Raw genomic sequence first — 22,765 nt, forward strand, 5'->3', positions numbered from 1 at the left:
CCTGGAAAAACTCATCCATGACCATTGGTCACTTAGGTGCCCATGACCTGCACATCTGACTCCAGCCACGTTCTCTCCTTGAGCTCCTGACCCATAGGCCCAATGCCTCCCTGATACCCAAAGCTGGCTTCATCCTCTTATTCCCTAAACTGGGTCCCTTCCCACAGATCTCTATCTCATTGGCCATCCAATGAACTATCCATGTCACTGGAACATCTGGAGCTCAAGAACTATCCTTATCATCTGCTTCTCTGTTATCTAACATACCACTAAATTCCACCTGTAGATTCGATCTTGTAAATCTCTTTGGAAAGTATCCACTTCTCCCCATCTCCACTACCACCACTCTGCACCAAGCCTCCAATACTAGCCTGGATCCCCACCAGTAGTAAGAAGTTATTGCATAGCCACCATTATTCCTCCTCCAAAACACTGGCACGTGCCAGACAAAGTGATCTTTTTATTATTTTTTTTTAATGTTTATTTTTGAGAGAGAGAGAGAGACAGAGTGGGAGTGGGGGAGGGTCAGAGAGAGAGGGAGACACAGAATCTGAAACAGGCTCCAGGCTCCGAGCTGTCAGCTCAGAGCCCGACACGGGGCTCGAACTCACGGACCGTGAGATCATGACCTGAGCCGAAGTCGGACGCTTAACCGACTGAGCCACCCGGGCTTCCCAAAGTGGTTTTTTAAAAGGAAGATTTGATCATGTCAGTTGTGTCACCCTGCTTAAAATGCTTCAGTGATTTCCCATGGTTCCTAGAATAAAGAACCAAAATCTGATCAAGCTCATGCCTCCTCCCCAGCCCCGTCTCATGCCACTCGCCACTCTGTTCTCTCAACTCCAGCACACAGACCCTTTTCCAGCCCCTCTGATCCTCCCACGGCCTTTGCACATGCTTCACCCCTGTTCCTGAGCACTCCTCTCTCTGTTCCTTATACCAAAACCATTTGCCTAGTGAACTCCTACTCCTTCGCGCACCAAACATCAGTCGAATTTACATCGCTGTATTGTATGCTCTCGCAGAATCCCCTCCTTTTCCTTTATAGCAAATCTCCACCTGAAATCTTTATGTAATGATTTTACTACCAACAATCAACACTTGGTCTTTCCACCCAAAGGCTAAGCAATATGAAGGCAGGGAAACCACGTCTCTCTTGCAGCGCCGTAAACCCAGCTGTGCGCAATGTCTTCTGCAGGGTAGATTTTCAAAAAATAAGAAACAAGTGCTCTTTTCGTCTTTTTTAAAACCGAAGCCAACTCTCTACAGCTTTTTCTCACCACCATGCCTCTGCACCTGGCTGGGACTCCCTGCCCGGGTCTGTGCCTTTCCTTCAGGATCTGATTCAAAATCCCTTCCTTTCAGGATGCCTTCTACAAAGGACTCTCATTTCCTCAGCATCCATAAGGCCTCCAGTCTGTTCTAAGATGATGTGCATTTGTCTGTAAATGTACTGCTTCAAATGTTTCAAATAAAGATGCCTGAGGGCAGGACGCAGGCCACCCAATCCCAGCAGCCCCTTTCCCAAACCCCTACTATAGGCCCTCGACAAACATTATCTATTAAGCCAACCGTCATATGTGTGTCGTCAATGTGTTTTATTTAATGATTCCAAATGCAAGTGAGAAGTAAAGCAATGATCCCAGCAAAGCCGCTGGGATTCAAAACTCAGCCGCACCACCTACTACTGCGTGAGCTTGAGCAAGTCACTTTCCCTCTCTGGGCCTAGGTTTTCCCTTCTGCAACTGTTTTGCCCCAGGCCATAAGGTTATCGTGAGTATCAAATGACGTGATGCTTGAGAACATACTTCACAAGCTGTGAAAGCTACGTGAGCATAAGCTATTTTCTTTGGGTGTTGACTGTTCAAACAGAGCGGCATCTCAAAACTTCTACAAGTCAAGCCAGTCAAATCTACCTCACTCATAACTGGGGCAGTTACCCAGTCGCAGAGTCGGCAACGTCTCTGTGAGGGACCGTATTGCTATGTCTGCATCCAGGCTGCTTCAGATTCGTCTGTACGTGCACACCCTGGGCTGTCCAAAGTCCTTCCCTGCACTGGGCACCCGAGGGCACCGACAAGTGGAGGAGCCCAGAGCTCTAAAATAATCCCCTCCGAGCTCAGAACACTACCCCGCTCACGCTGTGAGACAGAACCGGCGGGGAGATGAAAAAAAAAAAAAAAAAATTCCAGTTCCTTCTCCAATTATCCTTTTCTATTTTCACAAGAACTGCATTATCTTCAGACTTGAGAAGCAGGGAGAAGTTAACCAAAAGTCCGTATGTGTAAGAAAGACCTAGAATAATTCGAAGACAAAATGCTTCAATAGCGAGTTGCTAGAATTTGAGGGTGGGAAGAATTGCTGGCTGAGCCAGATAAAGTGAAACAAATCCGGAAGATAAGATGGAGAAGGGGTGTATTTACCTGCGTTTGTAATGCCTCTCCTATGTGACAGGACTCCCCTTCCTCCCCTATCATTGGGTCATTTCAAAAGTGCTGGTGTCTCCCCTATGAGCAGGGGTCCTTAAAAATGGTAGCAATGCACTGGTCTTGCATTTATCAGCTGTATCTGTAGGAAATAAATAAAACAGGGCTTTGACAAGCACCTATTCTATTCTTCTGTCAGGACATCTGCTTGGTCAGCGAGATGTATGGGTCACGTGACCATGACCTGGCTGTAGGCAACACAAGCCCATGGGTATGTGGGCCCAGAGAGGCTGGCTTTTCCACTGAATCTTGTGAAAGACTGGGAATGCCAGAAGGGAGCAGAATTGTAATGCCTATTTTTTTTTTTTTAATGCTAAATGAACCAGCAAACTGTGTAACACACCCAGTAGCAAACCAGCCAAGGGTAATTGTCCATTTATTTTTCCTGGATCACCATTCTAGACACTTACTAGCCCCAGAGATGACTCTGCTGGATCCTTTTCCACTCTCTAGATCAATGCTGTCCGGAAGAACGTTCTACATTGGTGGAAATGTTCTACCTCCAGCGTCCAATATGGTGGCCATTAGCCTCATAGTTAGTGTGATTAAGGAAATGAATTTTTATTAACAACCTTAATTAGTTTAAATGTAATTAGCCACACATCTCATTACCAAGTAATAGGAATGCTATTGGACAGAGCGTCACCATAACCTCGCAATAAACCCAGAAATGAAGATTTTCACATTAAGCCTTCCAATAATCCCTTAAGTGCTTCCTTGGGAAGCACTCCACATATTCTAATGACAAAATACGCTCTCATCCATATAAACTGAATTACCAAAGAGGAGATAGCACGCTTCGAGAAGACCCCAGAAAACAAACATTAGGAAGTAGCTACCGAACTCACCTGGCGGACTGAGTTTAAGCAAACTTGCTCTCAAGAAGCTGAAGGTGATCAAAGCCCTGGGTACCAATTCATTTCCCTTGATGTGAGTCTCATATTCCTAACCCTGAAAACACCATGTGTGTGTTCCCATTACTGCCTAGAAATCTTTTGGATACTTCTCTGGTCAATTCCACTTTTTATCCGCCAAATGAACTAAATGAACAATTCCACTTTTTATCTCCTAAATGAACTTTTGAGACTTTCACTTCTTTTCAAACCTCCAACCACCTCCTCTGAGCAGACATCTCACCTCCTCCTCCACAAAGAAGAGATGGCTGGGGGAGGAAGACGGTGTCAGATATATGATAAGCAGCTTTTAAGGTCCTGCGGCCGGAGAAAGGGCAAGGAGCTAATAAATCAAAAAGCCAGAGCTGAGGCCAGAGAGAATGGGGAAGAGGCTGGAGAAGCAGGGAGACAGGCCAGTCCATGTTAAGCCTTGAAGACCACGGCAAGGATTTCAGTGTCTATCCCATGATAGACACGGATGTCTAACCCACTGGAGGCTTTTAGGCCGAGTTTTAGGTAGAAGGTAGAGCCAGGGCACATTGGCAATTTTTCAAAGAAGTTGGCTGTGACAGAAAGAGCTCCTTAGATGTAAATGAAGGGGTTGACAAGTAATTCTATTTCCATATATTCACCCTAAGGAACGATCAGGAACACGGACAAGGTTTATGCACAAAAATGTTCAACACAGCAGTACTTATACAGGTGTAAAACTGAAACTTAAGTGTCCAGCATCACAGTAGCTGAAAACTCATGCTACATCAATGCCATTACAAATGTTTGTGAAGTTTTTCAATGTTCATTGATTTTTAAGAGAGAGAGAGACAGAGAGACAGAGCACAAGCAGGGCAGAGAGCGAGGGAGACACAGAATCCAAAGCAGGCTCCAGGCTTCGAGCTGTCAGCACAGAGCTTGACATGGGGCTTAAACTCACAGACGGCGGGATCATGACCTGAGCCAAAGTAGGACACTTAACCGACTGAGCCACCCAGGCGCCCCGAAGAATTTTTAACTGCATGGAGAAATGGCTGGGGAGGGAGATCCAAAATAAATTATTTTAATTATGTAAAACTATGCATAGAAAAGACTAAAAGGAAATGTGCCCAGGTAGGAGCCTGACCACTGAATTCTTTCTAATTTTTTCATATTTTCCCTTAATTTCTAATTTTCCTACAAGTATTTACACTTTATATACACACACAAAAATGAGTTTTTAAAAAATAAATCCAAGGGACAGTACCGATTTTAGAATTTTATTTTAAAGAAAACACTTTGTCTCTACTTCTGTGTCCTGACACATCTAAAATTTCAAAACTGGCAAATTCTTATCAGTTATGACATTCTTATCAGGATGACATTTTTAAGAAATGTTATTTATTTTTGAGAGACAGAGAGCACAAGCAGGGGAGGGGAAGTGAGAGAGGGGGACAGAGGATCTGAAGCAGGCTCTGGGCTGACAGCAGTCAGTCCAGGGTGGGGCTCGAACTCACAAACCATGAGATCATGACCTGAGCCGAAGTCGAATGGTCAACCGACTAAGCCACCCAAGCACCCCAGGACGACATTTTTTTATTGAGGTGCAATTGACGTTCATTATATTAGCTTCAGGTATACGACATAATGATTCAGTATGTGGACACATTATAAAACGATCACCACAATAAATCTCGGTGACATCTGTCACCATACATAGAATTTTTTTTGCTTGTGATGAGGACTTTTAAGATCTACTCTCTTAGCAAGTTTCAAATATGCAATACTGTATAATATATAGTGTTAACTATAGTTGCTATGACGTATCTTATATTCCCAGGAGTTATCTATTTTATAACTGGAAGTTCATGCCTTTGACCCCCTTCACCCATTTTGCCCATCCCTCATCCCCTAAGGATGATACCTTTTATTCGGCATTATCATAATTATTCTCTGATACTTTCTTTCACTTTTTTCTACAGCCTGCCTAATTCAGAATTCCTCAAGGAGCACACAAATTTTCATTACTATTATTCACACAAATAGTGGGGAGGCCTCTCGCGGCGTTGCCCCTCTGTTGAGGCGAAAAGAAAAACGGGCTCTTCAGGAAGCCAATTCTCTGCCGACCCTGAGATGAAATGCTTCTGGACTTGATTCAAGGAAACTCCATTTTGTCCCTATTATCTGTCAAAAACACTAGTTAACATACCGGAGAGTTACACGATGAAAGAAAAAAAATCGGACAAGTTAACTCGTCTACATACCGTATAAAACATGCGTTTTGACATCTGTGTTTACAAGATTTTTTATAAACTATTCAATTTTTCATGCATGACACCAGAAACTAAGGGTTTTTTTTTTTTTGCCTTTCCCCTCAATAACCTTATATAGTATTATGATGTGATATTCCCCTCCACAAAGAAAAGTAAACTAAAATTCAATGAACTCCCAATCGCACATGCTAATATAGAAATTTACTGCATGAAAAAGTGTTCATTTGTTTATGTTTGGCTTTAAAAAACAGTATAACCATTTGAAAACGGGTTTTTTTTATCATAACTACTCTCTACTTAAACCGGCATTAAAATGAGTGGACAGAGGTTCCTCAGAAATAAAGCCTGATTGATGGCTTTTAAAAAAAATCTTGCTTGTTTTGAGATGCAATTCTTTTTATTATTATGATTATTATTATTATAAATGTTTTTTCACTTTTGGGAGAGAGACCGTGAGCGGGGAGGAGTGGGGAGGGGCGGGGGTGGGGGGAGGGACAGAGGATCCTAAGTGGGCTCTGTGCTGACAGCAGTGAGCCCGACGCCGGGCTCGAACTCACGAGCCGTGAGATCATGACCTGAGCTGAAGCCGGATACTCAACGGGCTGAGCCCCCAGGCGCCCCTTGAGATGCAATTCTTAGCCACTTTCTGAGTCATCCCATGAGAGATGGGGAGCAGCATTCACCCCAGGCCTGAAATGGAACCTAGCTGTACCTAAAGCCGTGTTTTCCAAACGGCATGTTGCGGCCCTTTTGAGGGTTACAAAATCGACTCAGTGGATAGGATCAGTGGTTTTTTGTTTTTTGTTTTTTTTTAATAGACAAACATTTTTTAATAAAACAATATATGCATCACACTTAATAAGGGTAAGTGTTGTTACAAGAAACTTTAAGTTCAGGTATATACATGTAAACATGTAAGTGTGTGCATAAACTGGGAGGAGATACAATATTTCTCTTTCTTACTGCGGGTCTCAAGCAAAAATCTTTAAAAGCAACAGGCTTAAAGGGTAGGTCTACTGAATAAGGCTTCTTTGTGGTAAATACCAATTAGGATTCTTGCCAAGTAAGCGATAAACTAATAGTTCCGATTAATGAAACACTGCAATTTAACTCCCATGGATAGTTAAACTGACAGGTGCTTCCTAAAACGTACTTGCTAAGAATGTTTTAAAGTACATTTATCTGTAGTCTGTATTGTGTATTTTCTCAAACTGGATTATTCTTCATGTCCTATGCTACAGGAAGACTGGAGGCTGGGCTAAGGATACAAGTTGCAACTATTAAAACAGAAGGTAGCTGCTATTGTTTCTGTGGGGGAGAAAAGGAGTCGGGTTATTCATCAGCTGGAATGGTAAGAAAAAAAAATAGCCGGTACTTTTCCTTCTCCCAGCCCCCGCCTCCAGCCACTTCTCTGTATAAGCCACTTGTCTTCTTTCAGACGAGCCCTGTCCAGTAAAAAATTTCTGTGATAATGGAAATGTTCTGTATTTGTGCTGTCCAATCCAGTGGCCACTAGCCAGATGGGGCTACTGAGTACTTGAAATATGGCCAGTGCAAGTCAGGAACTGAATTTTTAATTAACTTAAAATTAAGATAGCCCATGTTACCCTAAGTGAAATAAGCCCGTCACACACACACACACACACACACACACACACACACACACTATATAATCTCACTTATATGAGGCCCTAGAGTAGTCATATTCATAGAGAAAGGTGGTTACCAGGGGTGGGGGGAGGGGGAATGGGTATAGGGTTTCAGGGTTTCAGCCCCGCAAGACAAAAAATTCTGGAGACTGGTTGCACGACAATGCGAATATCCTTAACACGACTGAACTGTGCGCTTAAACAGCATGGTTAAGATGGTAACTTCATGCTCTGTGTATCTTACCACAATTAAAAAAATTTAATTAAACGGTCGTATGTGGCTAGAGGCCACAGTACTGCAGGTGCACAGCTTTAGAGATTGCTGCTGTCAGCTGTGGTGAGGTCCCCCAGAGCTCAATTTCTAACCACCATTGTCCTCCTTATCAAACTTTTCTTAGGAGTCCCGACTTCCTCGTGGGAACAAGATATTTGAGCTTCCTTGGAGTTCACTGCACAAGAAGGGGGTGGGGGCGGGGGGGGGGGCGGAATCTGCACCTTCACCCTCTGGCTGGTGCCCACAGGCTGGGTACAGGCATGCAGGGCTGGCGCACCGCACCCCTGTAACTAGGAGACCACTTGCAGAATGTCTAGACAAGGAGGGAGGAAGCCGCAAGCGAGAAGAGGTCTTTGTCCTCAAGTTCAGGGAGTTGTTACTGAAGGGCATGAATGCTCTGAGCCCGGGTAGGGGTTTTCTTCGCCTGACTGCCAGACTGCCCTGCCCTTTTATCCCAATGAAGCTCCTGAGTGTCCCTCATCAGTCACCTTACCCAGTAATAAGAGAGGCTTAAACTGCCTGAGAGGAAGAAAATGACTACCTCTACAAGCTAGAAGCTTATTAACTGTCTCGCAAGTAACTGTGACAAGGTGCCTTTACTTGCACACAGAAACGAAACCCAAATGTCCGGCCAGGCTTCCTTACTCCCCAAGCTCCCAGCTTTCCCGAACGGACCGGGTAGGCTTAAATCTGGCGTCTGTGAATTACCGGCTTCCAGAAAAGCCAAGAAGACCTTATTTTATGATGTTATTTTATTTCCTGATAAATTCATTTTTATTTTTTTTATTTTTTTTTTAACGTTTATTTATTTTTGAGACAGGGAGAGACAGAGCATGAACAGGGGAGGGTCAGAGAGAGGGAGACACAGAATATGAAGCAGGCTCCAGGCTCTGAGCTGTCAGCACAGAGCCCAACGCGGGGCTCGAACTCACAGACTGATAAATTCATTTTTTAAATGATCGACATTCTTGCTGAACTGAAAACAGGACAAATGCTAATAATCGCTTACAAATTGGTTTTTCTGTCGGGTATCTACTGTGGGAATGGTAAAGAATAGATACGGTGTTCGGGAAAGGAATTCTCTAGCTAGACATTGGATGTAAATGCTAACAGAAGCTGATGAAAGGCTCATCGAGCTCTGCCTGAAAGAAATACCCTACTAAGTGTTTTGTTGAAAGCTCAAGATAGTGGGGCATATGCTTTGGGAGTCCAGAGCCAGGAAATCCCAGCTTCTAATACTCTGTGCTTTGAATGAGGAACGATTTAACAAAAGAAAGACCATATAGGTTGTTAAGTAAGCAGGCTTCGGGGCCAAGCTTGGTGTGAATCTCAGGCCCGTGTCACCTTTCTCTGACCGGGTAACGACAGGGTTATTTATGGTGAGGGCTGAAATGAGCAGAGACTTGCAAATACTTACCAAATGCTCAGAACACCATGTGGGCCACCGCACGGGCTCGAGCCTCACGAGGATGAGAAAAAGGTACACGGATGAGGAGGGCTGTTCCTTTGTTAACGTCTGATCTGTTCAGGCTTCAGAAACTGGCTTTTTCCTTGAAGTATTAAATGCTCTGTCATCTTTTGAAGATTTGCCTCGTTGCCAGTGGATGCCTTTTAAGAGCTACTTAATATCCCCTTTCTTTAATTTCAGGGGCAACTCGTCCCTGCCACACTTGCCCGCTGCGGTCTGCAGAACCAATCTTCAACCGACATAACTTAGGGCAGCATGAGGAGGGACAGGGGCGGCAGGCGGCACATTTGTTTGGTTTGGCCCAGGGTGTTGTCCTAGATAGTGTTTTGTTTTGTTTGTTTGTTTGTTTAATCTGAATTAGCAGCTAACATGTTTGATTCTGGGGGCGCCTGGGTGGCTCAATCGGCTAAGCATCCGACTTTGGCTTAGGTCATGATCCCGCGGTTTGTGAGCTTGAGCCCCACGTCGGGCTCTATGTTCACAGGCAGGAGCCTGCGTGGAAGTCTCTCTCTCTCTCTCTCTCTCTCTCTCTCTCTCTCTCTCTCCCTCTCTCTCTTCTCCTCACTCACTCGTGCCCTCTCTCTCTCTCAAAAAAAAAAAAAAAACAACTAAAAAATAGAACATTTTCAATTCTAGAGATTTTTCATAGAAATTCAGACACTTCTGAAATCTCAGAAAAGATCTGCCAACACTGGGCACACATTCCCGTGTGACATCAAGACTGGAGCTGAGGAGGGGGTCCTCTCCATTGTCCCCTCCACTCCCTGACACGGAGGCCAATGAAAGTGCCACTTAGCATCACCCACGGGCTATTGCTTTTTTTGTTCTTTCTTTTTTCATTGTCAGGTCAGTTGTCCTCCTTTACAATGCCCGCTTGGCCCTGCAGCCCCATGTGTACACAGGCAAGAAAATGATACACTTTAAGATAAATAGGCCCTTGTTTATATCCTGAATCCACCCACTACCTGTAAGAGACAAGCAGGTCATGAGCTCTCTGAAACAGAGTTTCCACATGTGAAAATGGGACTAATACCCCACATACAACACAGCACTCCAATTTATGTGCAAGCATACAGAAGGCACCGGGGCCTGTGGCTGTACACAGCTTACTTTTATTTACAAATAAACGTTTACTTTCCTCGCTCTTACTCACTGGTGATGGTGTGCCACCATTACGCCAATCCCTCAGTGGTTTGCACCCTGGCACATCAGATACACGTTCCATGGTGTAACTAAAATGTGCTTAGAGAATCGGGCCAGGGGGAGTCTGGGTGGCTCAGTCGGACAGGCAGCCGACTCTAGCTTTCCAGCTCAGATCCTATCTCACGGTTCATGAGTTCGAGCCCTGCATCAGGCTCAATGCTGGCAGTGTGGAACCTGCTTGGGATTCTCTCTCTTTCTCTCTGCCCCTCCCCAGCTCATTCTCTCTCTTTCTCTAAGTAAATAAGCTTATAAAAAAAAACCAAATTAGGATGATAGAGCCTCCAGATCTAACCATCAGTTTACAGAGAATGCAGATAACATCTTAGGGATGCAATCAGGAAAGTCTAGACTATGAGAAATTACAGGACAAATCTGACTTCTTCTATAACAACAACAAAAACTGCAAGGGAAAAAAAAAAGATTAAGAGACAAAGTTACTTAAGAGATGTATCAGCCAACTGCACTGACTGGAATTTATTTGGATCCTGATTTAAATAAATGATACAAAAACTTTATAAGACAATTGGGGAAATGTGAACACTGACTGGATATTTGATGTCATTAAGGAATTCTGGTTTTAGACAGTATAACACTGGTTATGTCTGAAAAAAGAGCCCAAATCTTTTAGAGATACAATCTGGGGTATTTCCCTGTGAAATGATAGGATGAAAGTAATCCAAGGTGGGAAGGAAGGGTGAACATTCAGATGTCACAAGTTTGGCTATATAACAAAAATGGCTGAAACGGGGTGATGGGTACACAGTGATTTACTATACTGTTCTCTTTACTTTTGTATATGTTTGTAACTTTGTATAATAAGTAACTTTTTAAATGTTTATTTATCTTGAGAGAGAGAGAGCGCGCGCGCGCGCGCGCACACACGCGCGCGCGCGCACACACACACATACACACACACGAGTGGGGGAGGGGCTGACAGGGAGGGAGACAGAGAATTCCAAGCCGGTTCCACACTGTCAGCACAGAGCCCAACTTGGGGCTCAAACTCACGAACCATGAGATCATGACCTGAGCTGAAATCAAGAGTCAGACCCGGGGTGCCTGGGTGGCTCAGTCAGTTGAGCGTCTGACTTTACCTCCGGTCGTGATCTCACGGTTCGTGAGTTTGAGCCTTGTGTTGGGCTCTGTGCTGACAGCTCAGAGCCTGGAGCCCGCTTCAGATTCTGTGTCCCTCTCTCTCCACCCCACCCCTGCTTGTGCTCTGTCTCTCTCTGTCTTTCAAAAATGAATAAACATTAAAAAAAATTTTTTTTATTTTTAAGAAGAGTCAGATGCTTAATTGACTGAGCCACTCAGGTGCCCCATATAATAAATAACTTTTTAAAGTAAAGCACATGATAAGATGTTTAAAATTCTGTTAAGGTTAGAAATAGCACTGGACTGATCAAAGACGGAATATTTTCTTGGAGTTATTACTCGTAACTTGTTTGAGGCTCAAATACCTCTTTGAGGAAGGATTACTGGAGCAGGGGGTTGGGGAGGGAGCTTAGTTTGCCATGGTATATAAGTGCAAGGTATATTAGTGGGGGGAGTGAGCCCCTGGATCCCACTACCTTGCTTTATTTCTCTCCCTCAAGTTTCAAAATACCTGTCAGACTGTAAGACCCATGAGGCAAGGACTCTTACATAAGCCCTCATTTCCCTGGCACTTTGGCACCTAATAAGACCTCAATAAATGTCCGTTGAATGAACGAAGGGGAAGGGACAGAGCTGTATTTTAATCTTCAGTGAGAGAAAAAGAGCAGGAAAACGTAATTTGGCCGAGGTGCTCCCATGCTGTGGTTCAATCCATGGTATCCATATTTAACCACGCATCCAAATCATCTGGGGAGTTTGTTAAAATGGCAGATTCCTAGACACCCCCCTCCTTGTAGATTCTGTTCAGTGCATCTGTATGAGATCACAGGAAGCGTATTTCTAACCAATGCCCCAGTGATTCTGGTGCAGCCAGTCCAGAACGGGTGTGCAAAACCCACTGGTACAGGTTACTTCACCTCTGTGCTCCTCAAAAGGATTCGTCATTTCTTGTGCCTGGTTCTTTGACCATGTGTTTCAGCACACACAGAACAGTGCAGCAAAGCCCCTGAAGGCATCCACCAGCCTCAAAGGCCATCAGCCTGCTGCCTTCTTGCTTCTCAATTTTAGTTTTAAGGAAACCACTTAACTTTAATCGCATGTTGCTGAATTCAGCCACATCAATGGTGGCCATACGCTCCGCCTTCGGGCAGAAGGTGGGTGAAACCCATCCCTGGTTAACTTGCGAGAGCAGGATTTCCTCTTCCCTAGTATGACAAACAGAGGTATGGGAGGCTACGTTTCTTGGTCTCTAGCTTTAAAACGGAGAAATCAGGGGCGCCTGGGTGGCTCGGTCAGTTAAGCGTCCAACTTCACCTCGGGTCATGATCTCTCGGTTCGTGGGTTTGAGCCCCACGTCGGGCTCTGTGCTGTCAGCTCAGAGCCTCCTGGAGCCTGCTTTCAGATTCTGTGTCTCCCTCTCCACCCCTCTCCCACTCATGCTTTGTCTCTCTGTCTCTCAAAAATAAAAAAAAAAAAATGTTAAAAAATAAAAAGTAAATAATAATAAATAATAAAATAAATAATAAATAAATAAATAATAAATAAAATAAATAATAAAACTAAAAATAAAGTAAATAAATAATAAAATAAGAATACATGATCATCAGGAAGACCTGGATGGTTAACTGTTCTGTTTTACAATTTTTACCACTTTAATTTTTTTAACATTCTTATTTTTTTTTATTTTTGAGAGAGACAGAGCATGAGTGGGAAAGGGACAGAGAGCGAGAGGGAGACACAGAATCCGAAGCAGGCTCCAGGCTCGGAGCTGTCAGCACAGAGCTGGACGTGGGGCTCGAACTCACCAACTGTGAGATCATGACCTGAGCCCAAGTTGTACCCTCAACTAACTGAGCCACCCGGGCACCCCTGCAATTTTTACTACTTTCAAGAAGTAAAGTTTCATCCAATTCTTTAAAAAGGCCTTTAGGGGCGCCTGAGTGGCTCAGCCGGTTAGGCGTCCCACTCTTGATTTCCACTCAGGTCATGATCCCGGGGGTAGTGGAGCCTGTCAGTGGGGGACCTGCTGAGGATTCTCTCTCTCCCTCTTTCTCTGCTCCTCTCCACCCTCCCTCTCAAAATAAAATACGTAAAAAAATTTTTTAATTTAAAAAATGAAAATGCCTTTAAAAAAAAAAAAAGTGTTCTTCATTTAACATAGATGCAAGATTGGAGGACTCCTCTGCCTTGGACAGAAAGTGAGAATCTGAGCCAGAAAAAAAGAAGAATTAAATGTCATTTCAAGTAACGGAATATTTCTAAGTCGGTAAGATGGCTAAGAAATATCTCCTGGATGGTTTTTTCCAAACACACTTACTTGTTATCCGTTCCAAAAATACTGCAATAAAGGCGACTAGCTAGAAAAAATGAAAAGAGTGTCTATTTAAAAGCTGTAAAACCTGGGGCGCCTGGGTGGCTCAGTCGGTTAAGCATCTGACTTCGGCTCAGGTCATGATCTCAAGGTTAGTGAGTTTGAGCCCCATGTCGGGCTCTGTGCTGACAGCCGGGATCCTGGAGCCTGCTTCGGATTCTGTGTCTCCCTCTCTCTCTCTGCCCCTCCCCCACTTGTGCTCTGTCTCTCAAAAATAAATAAATGTATTAAAATTTTTTTTTTAAAACCTGTAAAACCAAATGTTCAGGTAATTAATGACTTTTCGACTTCATCCTAACCCCTAATAATTGGAGTGCAAGAGTCAGACACGGGGTGCCTGGGTGGCTAATAATTTAATGGACCGCCCCTGCTGCATTCCCCTCCCCCAAAATACAGCCGCTTAGATGATCTTAAGAATCAAAAAACAAAACAAAACAGATGCAGGACATGTAAATGGCTATCTATACATATCATAGAAAGCTGGAAAACATATAAGTACACAGAATCAAGCTGGTGAAAGGGAAGAGGTCACGCAAATTACATACGGTATCATTCAAGTTACGTGTATTATCTAGACAGGTGTTGCAAGAAGATCATAAGGAAATGTAACAAAAATTTTAAGAGTAGCAGTATCTCTGGGTTGTAGAATCACAATTCGTTTTCTTTTAATGCTTATTTGTTTATTTTTGGGAGAGACAGAGTGCGAGCTGGGGAGGGGTAGACAGAAAGGGGGACACATGATCCAAAACAGGCCCCTTGCTGACAGCAGTGAGCCCGATGCGGGACTCGAACTCACAAACTGTGAGATCATGAGCTGAGCTGAAGTCAGACGCTTAACTGACTGAGCCGCCCAGGTGCCCCAAGAATCACAGTTTCTTAACCTCTATATATTCAGGCATTTTCAAATTTCCCATGTAAAAGTATAGAATTTGTAACGAAAATATTTTTTTGAAAAAAGAAAAGGAAGAGTGGCAATCAGAATAATCTATTATCCTAGCTCACTGCAGCTAATAAATATGATACTACAATAGGGCCGAGGCTTGGGAATTAGGGAGAACTCTACAGCTCAGTCATGGCCAATGAACTCATTTTAACTTTGGGCCACATCTGATTCTGCTTCATTTGCGATATATGGTCACAATGAGAAATATGAATAAAGCAAAATGCCTAACGTAATGATTCACGTGACAGACTGATAACTAAGGAAATGCAGAGCTTTCTACCCATAGTCAATTAGAACGCTGTACATCAAAACCTGCATTTATCCATAAGGTAAGTTAGGTGGTAAAATGGTCACTTTACAAAATTATTCTTCAAATCCTTCCAGAATTTTTCTATAATAGAAAATATTCTAATATGATGTTTTCCGACTTTTAAATGTCAAGAAATGTTCATGGAAACTCTCACCTAACAGTCATTGCAGTTGGCTGGGAAAGACATAATGAATATATGTTACGAATTCAATAACACTTCCAAGGGATTTGTATGTACTAAATGGCAACAGAATCCTTACATGTTTGAAAAACAGTGGTGCAGATATATATGGCTCATTATTTAGTCTGTGTACCTTCAAGGTTGGGACACACGTGAATTCAAGGACCATCTGCAAAAACTGCACCACATCCAGTGGTCTGTCCGTCACTCTAGTGCATTTAAAATATGGTACCACTTAAAAGAAAACTCAGGCTGCAAGATTGGCGGCTATCATGACTCCTCTACCTTGGATACTAAGTGAAAATCTGAGCTAGAAAAAAGAAGAACCCGTTTAGGGATTTTAGAGGGAAGGAAAGAGGAGAGATTAGTTGAATGGCATCTATTTCTCATGGATACAACAATTTTTTTTTTAATTGCAAGAAAGAGTAGATAAGCGGCACAAGAGAGATTAATTTTCCGCTCAAGCTAGCCAAGTTAGAAAAAGATAGTCAGATCGAGTTCATGGTAAAGAAGATGTTTTCCAATACATGATAGGTTGGAAGAAGTTTTCCATCTTTCATAGTAACATAAAGAAAGAAAATGGCTTGCATCGCATGAACAATACAGGTGAGACTGTGCAGTTAGGATAAACTCTCTAAGAGGTTACGTTATAGCTTTTTAAGAAAGGATCAGGCAGACCCCAATTCCAGGTACAGTTCTTCCATTTAAAAGTGGAGTTCTTGTCTATAAAAGTCTTCATCTATAAAATGTAGATGAGCTGGTATGAGATTAAATGAGATAATATATGCAGCCTATCTAGAAGAGAGAAACACTCAAGGTTTGGTCCTTTAACTTGTTCTTAAAGAACAGTGTTCTTGAAACATAATGATAAGGGAGATGGAGGAAGAAAAACGTGTGCGAGATAGGCAGGTATCCGGTGAGCTGCCAAAAGCACTCTCCGTGGGAAAGACCTAGAAGCTACTAAGCAAGCCGCATCTAGGATCCTGTCATTTGCTTCTGTTCTCATTTCTAACATTGCTGCCATTGTGTCCACTAATTTGGCAAGGTTGCTTTGAATTATGACCTTCCTATTCCCACCATCTGTTTTCTTCTCCCATCTAAATAATGCATTGTCTCTTCTGATCTTTTCCCATTAATGTAATTTGATATGTACCTGTTAACTCTGCAAACTGGGATTTAAAAACTCTTCTCAATCATTCTTAAAATGGTGATTTACACTCTGTCCCTGTAAAACAAATTAGCTAACTATTCCTTTTCTACAGAAGGCATAAAGTAATAAGAGTTAAATCTTGCTAGTAACCAGAGATTACTTTTTTTTAGGTCTAGCAAAATTTGATTTAAAAACTACTTTGTAGGGGCGCCTGGGTGGCTCAGTTGGTTAAGAGTCCAACTCTTGCTTTCGGCTCAAGTCACGATCTCATGGTTCATGAGTTCGAGCCCCACACTGGGCTCTGCGCTGACAGCACGGAGATTGCTTGGGATTTTCTGTCTCCCTCTGTCTTTGCCTCTCCCCTGCTCGTGCTCTCTCTCTCTCAAAAATAAAATAAACATTAAAAAAAATTAAAACTACTTTGTAAATACCCGTTAATGCTAGAGCCATTTGCTCTGTTTTACCATTAGGGAATGTATCCCATTTTATTATCAAAAGAAACTTATATTCTTATATGTGAATATATGCATGGATGTGTATATACATGTATATGTATACACATACATTTATATAAATATAAGTATATACAAAAGAGGGAGAGAGGAAGGAAGGGAAGAAAGAAAGAATGAAGGAAAGGACCAGGATTAATGGATTAATATGTCACTAACAGGGGTGCCTGGGTGGCTCAGTCAGTTTAGCATCTGACTCTTGATTTCAACCCGGGTCATGGTCCCCAGGTCGTAGGATCAAGCCCCGCATCAGGCTCTATGCGCAGCATGCAGCCTGCTTAAGACTCTCTCCCTCTGCCTCTCTCCTGCTCTCTCTAAAAAAAAAAATTTTTTAACCTAAGAATTGGCAGTGAAAATAAAGATGGGATACAGAGTAAGAAGCTTTAAATTTTACTTTATCTAGTTATGTCATTTTAAATTTATAGCAAGCTCATATTACTTTATTGGGTTTTTCATTCTTTAAAAAATCTGATTCCTTTAGTGCTTAACAAAGACATTTCATTTAATTCTTTCAGGTCACTAGGGCGCTTCTGAGCGCAATTTCAAAATACACTAAGATTTTACTTTGAGAGGACAAAAATATTCAGAAGAGCCTGGGTCGCTACATTATTTTAATTAGAATACTTAAGAAGTCGGATGAATTACCAAGATGCATCTTGAGCCCCTAACCACCTACAAGCACTACGCCCAACCCAAGGGAAAATGGAACTAAAGTGATGTTTTCAAGATCTTTATCACCTAGAAGAGGGGCTCCTAAACACAACCGAGAGAGAAGGGCAGCAACCCAAATTAAAATAATGACTGCAGATGCTTACGGGAGTTTTCAAGCAGGTGCAGTTCACTTTAGAGGAGGATATCAAGCACTGATAGACTTAGGCTAAACATATAACTATTAAGAACAGAAGAAGGGAACACTGACCTTCTCAAGCTCCCTCTCTCTAGGTAAGGCTCGAGCCGGGAGGCTCTCACCTCCCTCCCCTTCCAGCCACCCTGACTGAGCGATGTGACATTCCATCCAGTGTGGTGCACCGCCATCCCAGACTGGGTTGGTGACGTGGGGAGCTTCTATGGGAGGGTGTGACTGATGGCTACATCCCTCTTGCCATCTTGGATGCCAGGTCGCTTCCCTGTCACAACGGGAATGGGATCACTTGATCTTAGCCATCCCTTCCACTGACAAGAGCTTTGTAACCATCCCTAAGAGTTGCAGAGAAGAGAATTCCATATAAGACCCCAACTGGGGGTAAGGATGACAGTGAGGGTAGAAGAGACACACAGAATGATGGAAAAGGACGTGTCTATCCTTGGTACAGGGAAGGTGCAAAGTGCTACAGGGTTGTGGACAATCTACCTCAGAGGTAAAGCAAGTACAGATCCTATCTCATTCCCAATAACTCTTTTACATTTCTTGGCTCTTCCATCCATTTGTTTCCCAAGTTCAGTTGAACTTTTTAAAAATTCGGCAAAATGTTTCCAGAGTCCCTCTGGAATATACCTAAAATATTATTTTAATGTATAATCAAGGGGCTCAGGGGTAGCTCAGTTGGTTAAGCGTCCAGCTTCAGCTCAGGTCATGATCTCTCAGTTCACGAGTTCGAGCCCCGTGTCCAGCTCTGTGCTGGACACAGAGCCTGTGTCTGAGCTGTGCTGACAGCTCAGAGCCTGGAACCTGCTTCGGATTCTGCGTCTCCCTCACCCTCTCCCCCTCCCCTGCTTGCGCTCTATCTCTATCTCTCAAGAATAAACTTAAAAAAAATTAATATATAATCAATATACAAATTATTAATGAGGTATTTTAAATTTTTTTTTCATATAAATTTTGAAATCTGGCACATAGTTCACACATCTCAGTTTGGACTAGCCACATTTCAAGCGCTCAACAGCCACATGTGGGTAGTAGCTAGTGGTTAGTAGTTATTGAATTGGACAGCACAGACCTAGACTCTCATTCCAACGAAAATGGCCCCAAACTTTCCTAAGGACTGATTATTGCTGGATAAAGAGATCATGAGTGAATTTTTAAAAAATCACTTTGGCGGGGGTGCCTGTGTGGCTTAGTAGGTTAAGCGTCCGACTCTTGGTTTCGGCTCTGGTCACCATCTCACAGTTTATGGGTTCGGGCTCCCCGCTGTTGGGGCAGACCCTCCTTGAGATGCTCTCTCTGCCTCTCTCTCTGCCCCTCTCCCCCTCAGAATAAATACGTAAACTTAAAAAAATAAAATAAAATAACTTTGGCTTACTGTTCTCCAACAAACACAAACCGCACATGTTTACGTACTTCTGAAATGCTTGACTTTAAATATCTTTGACATACCAGGGGAATTTAAGTGAATGAATCTTGACAACCATGCTCTAATGCAAGTTATTCTTTTTTTTTTTTTTTAATTTTTTTTTTCAACATTTATTTATTTTTGGGACAGAGAGAGACAGAGCATGAACGGGGGAGGGGCAGAGAGAGAGGGAGACACAGAATCGGAAACAGGCTCCAGGCTCTGAGCCATCAGCCCAGAGCCCGACGCGGGGCTCGAACTCACGGACTGCGAGATCGTGACCTGGCTGAAGTTGGACGCTTAACCGACTGCGCCACCCAGGCGCCCCAAGTTATTCTTTTTTAAACAGCATGCATGGCATCATCATCAGTCTTCACTTCCACATATCTATCCATACCTAGCTCCTATCCACTTCACCATCCCAAACTATTCTCCCTGTTCCCAACACACGCACCCCCTCCTTCTGCAGATCTTTGGGTTAACGTTACGGAATGCCCAGAAGTATTTTTCATATCCTCACCACCTCTGCGCAAATACTTACCCATGCACACTTCCCGATGTGGCGACTGGTATATGACCAAGAGAATTCAAATTCAGATTCTAGAAAACCCTCTGTACCCAGTGCCGTTTCAACATTCTTTTAAAACAGGCTCGTTATTTACCTTTTACTTAAAATGAGACGTATTCAAAAGCTATCACATATCCCACTTTGGTTTCTTTTAAAAAGCAGTTCACCTAATCGTTCTCCACAAACAAAGCCACTCATGTTTTTCATCCGAGAACGCATCTCTCCCCTTAAAGAATATGCCTAACTTATGTTTTTGGTGCTTAAATATGACCTGGGCAGTTATGAGACCTGGAGTTCGATCCTCACTGCCAGTTGCCAACCAGCCATCTGACCTTGGGCACAGCCCAATCACCCTGCTGGAATCAGCCTCCCAGGCTGTAAAAAGGGGGGGGGGGGTGACAGGAGAGTGCTCTCTTAGGTGGCTTCCAGCTCGCCATTCCTGACCTGAGCACTAATCTTCATCTATTCCGTTACCCCTGAAAACACTTGCCTTCTCAGGCATCCCCTCCTTCCTAAATGAGAAGATGGCTGACGGCACAGCAGTGAAACCGGAAAGAAACGCTGTTTAAAAAAAAAAAAAAAAATCTTAAAATGAGTCACCTTTCAAGAATGTATCATTCTCTGGTGCCTGGGTGCTCGCTCATGGAGCTGTATCAGTACTTCCAATGCAATTTGCTCTGAAGAACCTGGCATTTGTTATGTACTGTTCTTGGATGATGTTTACACTAGACAGTCATCTCGTTTAAGAGCCACTTGTAGGTACAAAACACACAGAAGTTATGCATCGAACAGACATAAGCAGCCACATAAATCGTCCTTAGTGGAGCCTGGAGAAAATCAGATCAAAATCACGGAGTTTTAATTGGGTCTTTGCACCACATTTGGTACGTTAGAGAAGATACTTACAGCTCCCTAAACTTGCCACTTCACCTCCCCAGGACCCCGCCGCCCGCTAAAATTTAGCCTGCTGCAAGAATCAGTCCCTACCCCTTAGGACCAGCCACAGCGACACCCCGGAGAGCCTTCCCTGCTGCAGATTTCCCCACCAAGGCATCAGTCAGGGGTAGCTGATGTTAGCTGTGGTCTGTCTGTACTGCTGCTGCCTGGCCTGATTTTTCATGCTGCCATTTTAAATTAACATAGGTCTCTTCTGCAACCCATGACATCTTCTGGTCAGGCTGGGAACACAGGAGGCCACCGGGTGGCTGGACACAAGTGTAATTCAAGACAACTGCAAGTCAGAATTAAACAGCAAATCCAGAAAGAACCCTTACCAAGTCGGTTTTGAGTCACAGCAAATGACAGCTTCCCTGGATGCACTTGGGTTTGATGGACATTTTAAACCCCTCAATCCGAGTTCTCATCAATTCTCTAAAGTTCAAGCGTCCCTCCTGCTCTGCAAACCACCCTCGTCTCAGACCTCACCAGTGATGTCGCCAAGTAAACGGCTCCAGGACGGACAAGCGAAGCGAGGGCTGAAGTGTATAACCGTAGCAGAAATACAAGGATGCCTTCTACCAATAAGTGTCCCGGCGCCGCGGCGTACCTACCCTGACACCCCCCACCCCCAAGAACCTCCCCGAGGTGGCTTGGGGAGGGGGAGGGGAGTTGTGGCAAGTCCTGCAGCCCGCACAGACAGCAACAGCCTGCGCGTTTGCCCTAAATGGGGGGGGGGGGGGGCAGTGCCCTGGACCTGATTCGTGATCACAAACCGGGTAGACGTGGGCGCAGAGCCAGGTCAAGGACAGCGGGCCCCACCAGGCAGCCATGTTCGCGCTACCCGGGTAGCAGGTGCCTTACCTCCCGGGAAGGTGCCAGGCCCACTCCACCACCGAGCGAGCTGCGAACCCCGGGAGCAGCCCGAGGGGTGGCAGGGGTGTGTGTGGGGGGGTGCGGGCACAGACCCCAGCGGGGCAGCAACTTGGCTCTCAGGAAATGGAAACAGGAAAAGCGCCCGGAGGTCGGGGCAAAGGATGGGGCTGGGGCGTAGAGCGGGGGGACGGACTCAAACTAAGCGGCACTGCCCGCGCCCCGGGGTGGGGCGTCCCTCTCCGGCGCCCCCTCAACCTACTAGCCCGAGTCATCCACCACCCGGGCAGAGGCCATCTCTCCCCTGATTCCGTCCCCCACCCCCGAGCCTCCAGCCGGCCCTTGCCACCACCCGCCGGAATGCCGCCCGGAGTAGCGCTTCCCGCAGGTTCGGAGGGGCCGGGGCTGGCGACGAGGCACAGGGGACGGCGATGGCGGACGCGGCCGAAACGCTCGGGGAGAAGGGGCTGCGGACGCCCTGCGCTCGCAGCCGTGCCCGCCGCGGCTTACCTGCGGGGCGGCGGGCTCCGGGCTCTGCTCTGCGGCGCGGATGCTGCGGCCGCCGAGGGTACGCGTGCTGCCGCGGCCGCGATTACTGCGGCGACATCGGGGGCTGCAGCTGCAGTGGCGGAGGCGGCCGTCGGGCGCTTCCCCCTCCCCAGACTCCCGGCGCCTGGGCCCGCCGCCCCCCGCTAACAGCTGGCCCGGCTCACGTGACCGCGGGGCCCACCCCCGCCTCCCCCACCCGGGCCCCGGGGCCGCGCCGCACCCGCTGCGTCTGGGCCGCCGGGGCTGCAGCGCCGCGCTCGGCCCGATAGGGGAGGGCGCCTGGGAGCAGGGGAGCGGCCGAGAGGGCGACTGTCGCCGCAGAAAGTGGCTCCTTCTTTGCTCGATTTTTATTTCTCGGTCACGTCCGGGGTTGCGGCTCTCTCGAAAGGGGGGAACTCGGGCTTTACGGAGCCAGCCCCCCCCCCTCCCTCGCAGCGCACTCCCGGACTCGGCGGTTGGGTTGCTACGTGCGGGCCTCGGTGCCCAAGCAAAATTTCCCCGCGGAAAAACGTGCCCTGTACTTTGTTGACAAACATGTCCTAGCCGACTCCCCGGTTTTAAAGGTGCCGTCCCGCGTCATGTTGATAAACGAGACCCTACCCTGGGTCCTTGGACATGGAAACCCAAAGAGGTTAAGGAATTCGCCCAAGGTCACAAGGCAGTAGTAAAGCCCAGATTCCATCCCAGGGTTAATAGATCCACAGACAGGTGACAGATGTGTTGATGGTCAGGACCTGAGCATCGTCTGTTACCAGAATAGAGACGCTTTTATAAATTGACAAGAAAAGCGCAAC

At 45.1% G+C, this 22,765-nt stretch overlaps 1 protein-coding gene across 3 annotated transcripts in view; it reads right to left on the reverse strand.

Annotated features, from left to right (window-relative positions):
• Nucleotides 1–22,079, reverse strand: part of SCRN1 (secernin 1) — a 62,824-nt gene extending 40,745 nt beyond the window's left edge. The window contains exon 1 of one of the 3 annotated variants that reach the window (XM_030308166.1): nt 21,933–22,079. The gene's annotated coding sequence lies outside the window, so the exon portion shown is untranslated. Of the gene's footprint in view, nt 1–20,213; nt 20,392–20,887; nt 21,135–21,932 lie in introns of those variants that run through there. The other 2 variants (XM_030308167.2, XM_030308168.2) reach the window with 2 other exon arrangements.
• Between the last annotated feature and the right edge of the window lie 686 nt (nt 22,080–22,765).

The sequence above is a fragment of the Lynx canadensis genome, chromosome A2 (genome assembly GCF_007474595.2).
Source record: "Lynx canadensis isolate LIC74 chromosome A2, mLynCan4.pri.v2, whole genome shotgun sequence".
Classification (NCBI taxonomy): Eukaryota; Metazoa; Chordata; class Mammalia; order Carnivora; family Felidae; genus Lynx; species Lynx canadensis.